Source organism: Colius striatus, chromosome Z, assembly GCF_028858725.1.
Source record: "Colius striatus isolate bColStr4 chromosome Z, bColStr4.1.hap1, whole genome shotgun sequence".
Taxonomy (NCBI): Eukaryota; Metazoa; Chordata; class Aves; order Coliiformes; family Coliidae; genus Colius; species Colius striatus.
Window position 1 is genome coordinate 32,241,713 of NC_084790.1, and position 8,014 is coordinate 32,249,726.

The following is an 8,014-nucleotide window of genomic DNA, read 5'->3' on the forward strand; positions in this document are numbered from 1 at the left end:
TTGTGTTTCTCAAAAATAATAAACCTCAAAATTTTAGACATATACCTGAAGAACAGAATTTTTAAAAAGCCAGCACTAACATGAACTTATATCTACACTAGCTTTTTCAGTACTTGTTATTTGCACATATGGTCATAAGTTGTACCTTATTCAATTTCTTCTTATGCTTCCAGATGTTTACCATAAACAAAACATACAAAGTGTTCCACAGGTTCATTTCCACATACCTTTAATAGCAAACTTTAAACATTGTGAAATATTTATTACAGATTATGAAATAACCCATAAAAATGAAGATATATGAAATACAAATATTTTTCAAGTAAAACCTTAGATCTTTCTGTTGGAGTATGTAGAATCACTACCTCAAAAATTCTTGTACTTTGTTTGATTCAGCATCCCTGGGAAGTGTATAAGTAACAGCCTATCCTTACCTTGGTGAATGGGAAAAAATGGAATGTGAATACAGGCAAGATTGAGAGGACATTAGAAAATTTTCCTACCCTTGTGAGGAGAAAAGGGGGGGGGAGGAAATCATTACACGGAACTCTATTTTGACTCTACAAACTGTCATTCTACAGAAGACTGGTAAACCATTCTCGTCACAGCAGCCAGCACATGTCATTCCAAAGAAACAAAAAGACCAATAACAGTATAACTTACTCCATAAAGTGTTTGTATCCTGACTGTTATAAATTGGTTTTGGATATAAACCAGAAATAATTTTTCTAGCTTATTTGGCTTGACTTGTGATCAGTTTCAAATCTTCCTCTGTATTAACAGCTGTAATTTTGGCTAGCGCTATTATACTTGTAAAGCACCCCAGGAGTTTATTCATCTCACACATTGCCACAAATGGTTAAATGCAATTAAGCCTTCAATGGAAAACTGGCAAGTTCCGAAATATCTTTTCAGTATACTCTTCATTTGATTGTAAATGTCATTGTTCTCCAGTAGGCAACATGTATACTTCAGTTAAACTGTAAAATGAGGACTGCAACCCAACTGTAATGCCAACCTTGTGGCTCCCTTAGAGCCATGACTACATGTACAATGTAAGCAATATGGTGAGAATAAGTTTGTCTTCAATATGCATGCATTTTACACCACAGTTTCTTACAATTCATAGGAATCAAGAAAACTCTCAAATAAAACATTTTGTGGTATCAGCCACATGTAGAGAAATAACTTTTTGAAGACCAGATTCGATTGTATCTTATTTTATTTGACACTCAACAGCCTGGAGGTTATCTCACTTGACAAGGAAGCAGATAAAGCAACAAAATGGGGTTTTTGAGGCAGGGACTGAATCTCTGAGATTATTTTCAGCCTGCTTGCACACATGGTTGTGCAGACCTCTGCCTCCATTTGTCAAAGGAAGCGCTGTGCATTCTGTATGTGCTTTTTGCTACTGGTACCTTTTTACCTTTTAGATCTCTCACTTTCACTTGCACCAGTGATGAGATCGACACATCAAAGAAGCTAACCAACTACCTGAAGATTAAATTCTACCTGCTTTCCATTATTTCCTGCAAGCACTAATTGGCAAACACACATCATCAAACTTCTAGCAGAGTTATTTTTAAAAACTATTTCTTGATTTCTGATGTACAATATAAAACAGAAACATAAATGAGTCTAACACACTAATCATCTAAAAAAATAAAGTTTGGTTAAGATTTTGGAATCAAACCATAATTTTCTGAAAGGAAGATTATTATTGATGCTTTTAATGCTAGAATACTCCTAAAGAAATGAAAAGTGCACCCCAAATCCAAAAGGAAACATCAGTGACACATTAAAAATACAGATATAAAAATGCTTGTCTTCTTATAGAGACTTCCACAACCTCTTTGTCTTTAATAAGTAAAGAATTCTCATTACTGTCAGTGTTTTGTTTTTAATTTGAATCCTTTAAGAACACTCATCTGTAAGGCTACAGCAGGCACTCCAAATGCACTCCTTAGGAAAAAAAAACCACACCAACTTGTCAATGGCGCACCTCAGTGTCAGTGGTCCACAACAGAGTCTGAGCACCTATAGTGGTTTTGCCTCTCCAGAAGGGCCTGAGAAATACCCGTTCATACGCTGATTCCCAAAGCACGGTGCAAATTGGCAATCGAACTCTAGTACACGTGAGAGGCTGGCACATAAAACATACATCTCGCAAAAGCAATGCATAAGTGCCAGTACAGGAGTCTAAAAAAAGAATTAACAGAATGAGTAATGTAGTCTTGAGGGGGAAGGAAAAAAAAGAAAGCAAGCGCCACTCCCATGGACTAACGGGAACTACAGCACCACAGCTTGCAATGGCTGGAAGCGAGATCAACAAGATGTCAACACCTGACTGCTGGGCACCCAGAGGTGGGCAGATGACAGCTTCCCCACCCCAGCCCCAAAGACCGAAGGAGCTCTGGCTCTCCCGCGTTTACCCATCATGCTCATCCCAGTGGCCAGCGGCCGAGATCCCGACCAGCCGCACCGCCCCCAGGCTGCCGCTGCCCCTTTAAGCCAGACCAAATGACAAGCGGCAGGAACCGGCCCCTGGGACGTCCGCCTCGCTCCCCCCACCCGGCCCGGCCCGACCCGCCCCTTTCCCGCCGCGCCGGCGGAGCACGGGCTGGCGGCGCTGAGCGCTGCGGGAAACTTTGGCGGGAGGAGAGCGCGCCAAGCCTTGGCCTCGCACGCCGCCCCGGGGCGGCTCGTCCCTCAATCTCCTTTACATGGGACACACATCATCGGCGGGCGCGGGGGGCGGCGCCGGGAGAGACCGCGACGAACCCATCCGATCGAGTGGCGGCGGCTCTGCCGCCTCCGGCGACAGCAGGACGGGGCTCCCCTGCGCCCCCGCTCACCGCAGCCCCACAGCCTCTGCAGTCCGCGGTCCTCCGGGGAAAAGCCGAACCCGGCGCCTTTCCCGCGGCCCCCCAGCCTTCCGCCCCCACGCCGCGGCCGCTTCCTCCGCGGGGAGGCGCCGCGTCTCAGGCTGCGCGGCCCGCCTGGCGCCGCGGAACGTGTGCTTGGGCAGGGGTGGCGCAATTGCGGGTCGAGCGGCCGGAGCCCCTCCGCCCGTCGGGGGGACTGGCCCCCGTCGCGGGGCTGAGGCGAAGCCCCACCACTGCGACTTCTTCCTCGCCCCCCACCCGGGATAATGCGAAGCCCGAGAAACTCACGAGAAGCCGCTGATTCCAAATCGAGCCGCCCCAGCGCCGTTGCTACTGCTGACGGCGGCGGCCAACACCAAGGCTGCCGCGCTCTGCTGCCGCGACCCCCCTTCCTGCCGTCGCGCCGGCCCCGCCACCCTTGGGCCCGCCCACTTCCCCCTGCAGCCCCGCCCGGAGCCGGAGCCGCCCCCGGCACCGCCTCCGGCTCCGCCCCGCCTGGCGCGGGCAACGCGGCATCGCTCACGTCTGCCTGCGCATTCCTCCCGGGAAGGGCGGGGCTGGAGCGCGGGGTTAGAGTGCCTTGGAGGGGCTCGAACGTTGTGAGCGCGGCGAGCGGGAACACCTTGCCCCGTCCTCTCTCGGTTTTCCCTGCTGACCCCACCTGGCCGCCGGGGTCGGCTCGGAGGACCGGGGCAGAGTCGCGGCTCCGATGTGGGGAGCAAGCGTCCCGCCGCAGTGGCTCGCTTATCTCGGCACTGTCAGGAATGCCGGCGGCCGCTGCCACCGTGTCGTCCAGGCCGGGACCGGCGGATCCAGGTGCTGTCGCGGGCGGAGGGCTATGATGGCCTTTCGTATGGGAGCAAAGTGTGACAACGCTCCTTACAGCCGCCCCTCTAGAGCAGATCCGCGGAGAACCGGGACACGGGGCGTAGTGCACCCCTTGCCCCGGTGAACAGTAACGGAGCCCGGCGGGCACTCTCAGCTCGAACCATGACAGGCTGTGGCCTTTGGCAGAGGTGAGGAAGGTTGACCCATCTAGATCCGAGAAGGAATTTCAGTGATGAAAGATAATAGGGAGTCAGAGTAAGGTCACCTCCGAGGGGTGGTAGCAGTCGTTCACTTGTAATGAAGTAAGGCAGACACGCTGACGGCTGTGGGAGGGTTGAGCTCCAGTGTACTTGAATGAGATGATGATTTCAGTGGAATTCATAACGTACAATAGGAAGCTGAAGCTTGGGCATATCTTAAAATCAGCTGTATTTTATGGCACATACACACTGCATACAAACATTGCTCAGCATCTAGAGCTGAACAGGTTTATGCAGGAGACCTTCAGGAGATCCCTCTGCATGGGTCAATTGGAAGAATTAGGACCCAAACCTGTGCAATAATTCAGAGTCCTTATAATGGAGCATTCATTTGTTAAATGGGATTGTCTTAACGCAGCTTAAAAATATAAAAATATAGATGTGGTAAGACGTGATTCTGCCACCTTCAGGTTGAAGTAATACTTTGTTTTAGAAGGAGATGTAACAGCTTCTTTCTGAAAACAAATTTTGGTGATCAAGCCTGAGATGGATGTTTCAGTATCTCTAAAAAGGCTAGGTGTATGATTATGATGCAGGATTTTCTTTATTCATATAAAGTGCAAGATACACAGACTTAATGAATCGATTGTTTGAAAGCTAAAGCACATCAGTGGATTTTTTATTTGGTCTTAAATACCTGCTTCTTCTTCAGGTGAAAACTCACATTTGCAGGTGTATAGGAAACAATTAGTGACTAATGTGTTCCAAATATGACAAGAAATATTAAGCCCTTCAAAGAGAAATTGTGACCTACTGTCTCCAGCTGATTTGCACAGTCAGGCCAGCATTTCTTTGTAGAGCTATTTGTCATATCAAGTTCTCATGTAAGCTTCTGCCAGACTTCTCTTATATTATTGAGCTGGCTCATGAAACTGAACACTGTAATTGCAAAGGCCTGGTCTAAAGACTTAAAGCTTACTCTAAGCAAAGTAATTTGGTGGTGTTTGTGTGAAATGACACCTTTTGCCTAGGCAGGAGCATCCCAAAGGTCTGCCCCACCATTCATTCTGACTGGGATGATATTTTCATACAGAAGGGTGCAGCTTCTCAGCCTCTTTCTCTCAGGGGTCTATTTCCTCTTCTAGCAATGTTTATCATGCTGCTTTTATGCAAATTCTTTAATTGGTATTGATTAATTTATATTCTCAAATGACCTTTGCAAGGGAAAGCATGGGTAAGAGTTGGAGCTCAAAGTAGTCCTAAACATGTGAATGTTACCTGAATTAGAAGGTCCTGTTTTCTGAGAATATTAACAGCCTGACAGAGCCAATCCTTTTTGCAAGTGTGGAACTTATAAAAGGTATAATAAAAGGAGTCAAAGTATTCCATAAAGATAAAGGGATTGAAGAAGTATGTTATCAACTCTTTGAAAAGTGGTTGGGAAATAGAGCAAACTTGGGGTCTGCTAAGAGGATATTCTTTAAAGTTTCATTTCACATTTTAAAAAGTATTTTCTTCAAAATTAGAAAAAAGATATTAAAATCTCATCTTGCAACTACCTTTATATTGAAGTCATTAATTTGAGTAGAGTCTGCAAAGTCTTTTATTATGGTAAACATATGGCAATCTACCTTCAGATTTCATAGAATCACAGAATCTTAAGGATTGGAAGGGACTTTGAAAGATGGTGTAGTTCAACCCCCCTGCCAGAGCCAGTGGGTTTTAGATGTCTCCAGAGACTCCACAGCCCATCTGGGCAGCCTGTTCCAGTGCTCCATCAACCTCATTGTGAAGCAATTTTTTCTTATCTTTCCTTGGAACCTCTTATGTTCCATTGCCCCTTGTCCTATCATTGGACATCACTCAGAAGAGCCTGGCTCCATCTTCCTGACACCCATTCTTTATGTATTTGTAAACATTAATGAAATCACTCCTTCATCTCCTCTAAGCTAACATTTAATGGCTTTCTAAATTATTTTGCTGTATTTACCTCCATTTGCTTATATTGCTTTCATTATTTTGAATGTTGTTTGAATGCCTTTTGACTTTAATTTCATTTGTATTGCCCACCTATGATCTCTGTGCCAAGTGGCTTCATATTGCATCACAAAGACAATAAAAAGGAATACCATTAAAATGTGGTGTTTCACTTTTGCCTCCTCCTCTTCTGAAATTCAAGACTAGACTTATAGTGTCCTTTCTGTTAAATACGAGACTACCTAGCATAGAAAAAATAATTTTTAAACTTTATTTTGTGGCTTTTGCTGTAACCTCCTAGTATGAAATGCAGAAAAATAACCAAATCACACACTACATCCTGTAAAGTACTAAGCTTCTGATAAGGCTGAGCTCAAAAAGTATTTCTCATCTTGCTTGGTTGGGTATCACTTTTTGCTTTAATGACTTCGTGATTAAAGGCAAAATATTCAGACTGTTATTTTTCATAAAAGATTGCTTACAACATTTTTGTGGGAAATAAAACAATGTGGGGTTTTCTTTAGCTTGCAAGTCACTTATTTAAATCGGCAGATTTCCACTTGAAGTCCACTTCAGCAAGGACTTCAGGTATTTCAAACTCAGGTACATGCTAAAAAGACTAGATTTAGACCTTTGAGATGAGAGTTATGTTACATCTTTACGTCTTTGGTTTTGATTTCACAGTCATATACTCAGAATTCCACATATGCAAGGATAAACTTCATGTCTTGAGCTCTTGCACTGTGGCAAACATATCTTGAAAGATTTCATTATCCATGTCATAGAATCATTCTGGTTGGAAAAGAACTTTAATATCATCATGTCCAACCCCTAACCTAACAATGCCAAGCCCATCACTAAACCATCTCCCTCAGCACCTTGTCTATATGTCTCTTAAATATCTCCAGGGATGGTGACTCCACCAATTCCCTGGGCAGCCCTTTCCAATGCTTAACAACCCTCTGGGTGAAAAAGTTTTTCCTAATATCCAAACTGAACCTTGACTGATGCAACTTGAGGCCGTTTCCTCTTGTCCTGTTGTTAGTGAAGAGAAAAGGCCAACGACCACCTCACTGCAGCCCCCTTTCAGGTAGCTGTAGAGAGTGATCATGTCTCCTCTCAGCTTCTTCTCCAGGCTAAACATCCTCAGCTGCCCCAGCCACTCCTGTAAGACTTGTCTCCAGACAAGTCTTCATTAACCAGCTTCATTGCTTGTCTGTGGAAATGCTCCACAACCACAATGTCTGATCCATAGAGGCAATAGTCACCTGCCAAATATAGGTACATGAGAGAGTATTGTTTGAATATGTCAAGAAAGTTTTTAAGTCATGCCGTTTTCTTGCTTATACTTCCATAACACAATAATATTGTTACTGGCACACAGTTATAATAAAGATTAAGTCATAAAGCTCAGTATCATATGTCTTGATGAAGTATTTTAGGTAGATTGATTGATTCCAGCTTTCAGCTCTTTGCTATTGGGCAACATATCTTCTATTTTTACCACAGATACTTATATCCTTTTCCCTTCTTTTTTAGGCAAATCAAAGTATCACCCTTCTCTTTATTCTCTTGTGGGTATAAAAGCACAGACTGCATCAGACACTGTAGGGCTGTGTGGAGATTTTACTTTGCAAATGGAGCAGTATGCTGGCAGCGTAAAGGATGAAAGTCTCTGAAGAGTGCTTTTGAGGACAGAAATCAGCCCATGATCTCCTTCAGGCAGCAATCTTACTCATCCTTATTTCCAAGATTTTTTTCAAGCACTCACTAAGATAAATTCCAATTTTAAAAAGAGGCCTAGTGAGCTGGATATATATTATGTGGATATATAACACAGCTGTAGTTAATGCACTTTTCTATGCCTCAATATAAAACAAAGTACTACAAAACAAATACCCTTACATTGGAGGCTTAATTTCATGCAGGCAACTGGAAATGCATCATAAATACACTTACCTCAGCTAAAGCCCTTAGCAAAACTTTTCACTTCTGTGTGCCATGAATAGTTGCTGGAAACTGCAAATGAGGTATGCTTTTTGGGGCACTGGTGCTTATGTAAATGCCTTTTCTGTGAAAGATGTTCATGTCTAGCTCTGCTAGGCCAACAGTTAAAGAATAAAA

General features: G+C 44.2%; 1 protein-coding gene across 14 annotated transcripts in view; it reads right to left on the minus strand.

Annotated features, from left to right (window-relative positions):
* The window catches only part of PAM (peptidylglycine alpha-amidating monooxygenase), a 133,700-nt gene extending 130,404 nt beyond the window's left edge, over positions 1-3,296 (minus strand). For all 14 annotated transcript variants that reach the window (XM_062017193.1, XM_062017189.1, XM_062017188.1 and 11 more), the window contains exon 1: positions 3,174-3,296. The gene's annotated coding sequence lies outside the window, so the exon portion shown is untranslated. The remainder of the gene's footprint in view (positions 1-3,173) is intronic.
* Positions 3,297-8,014: the final 4,718 nt, after the last annotated feature.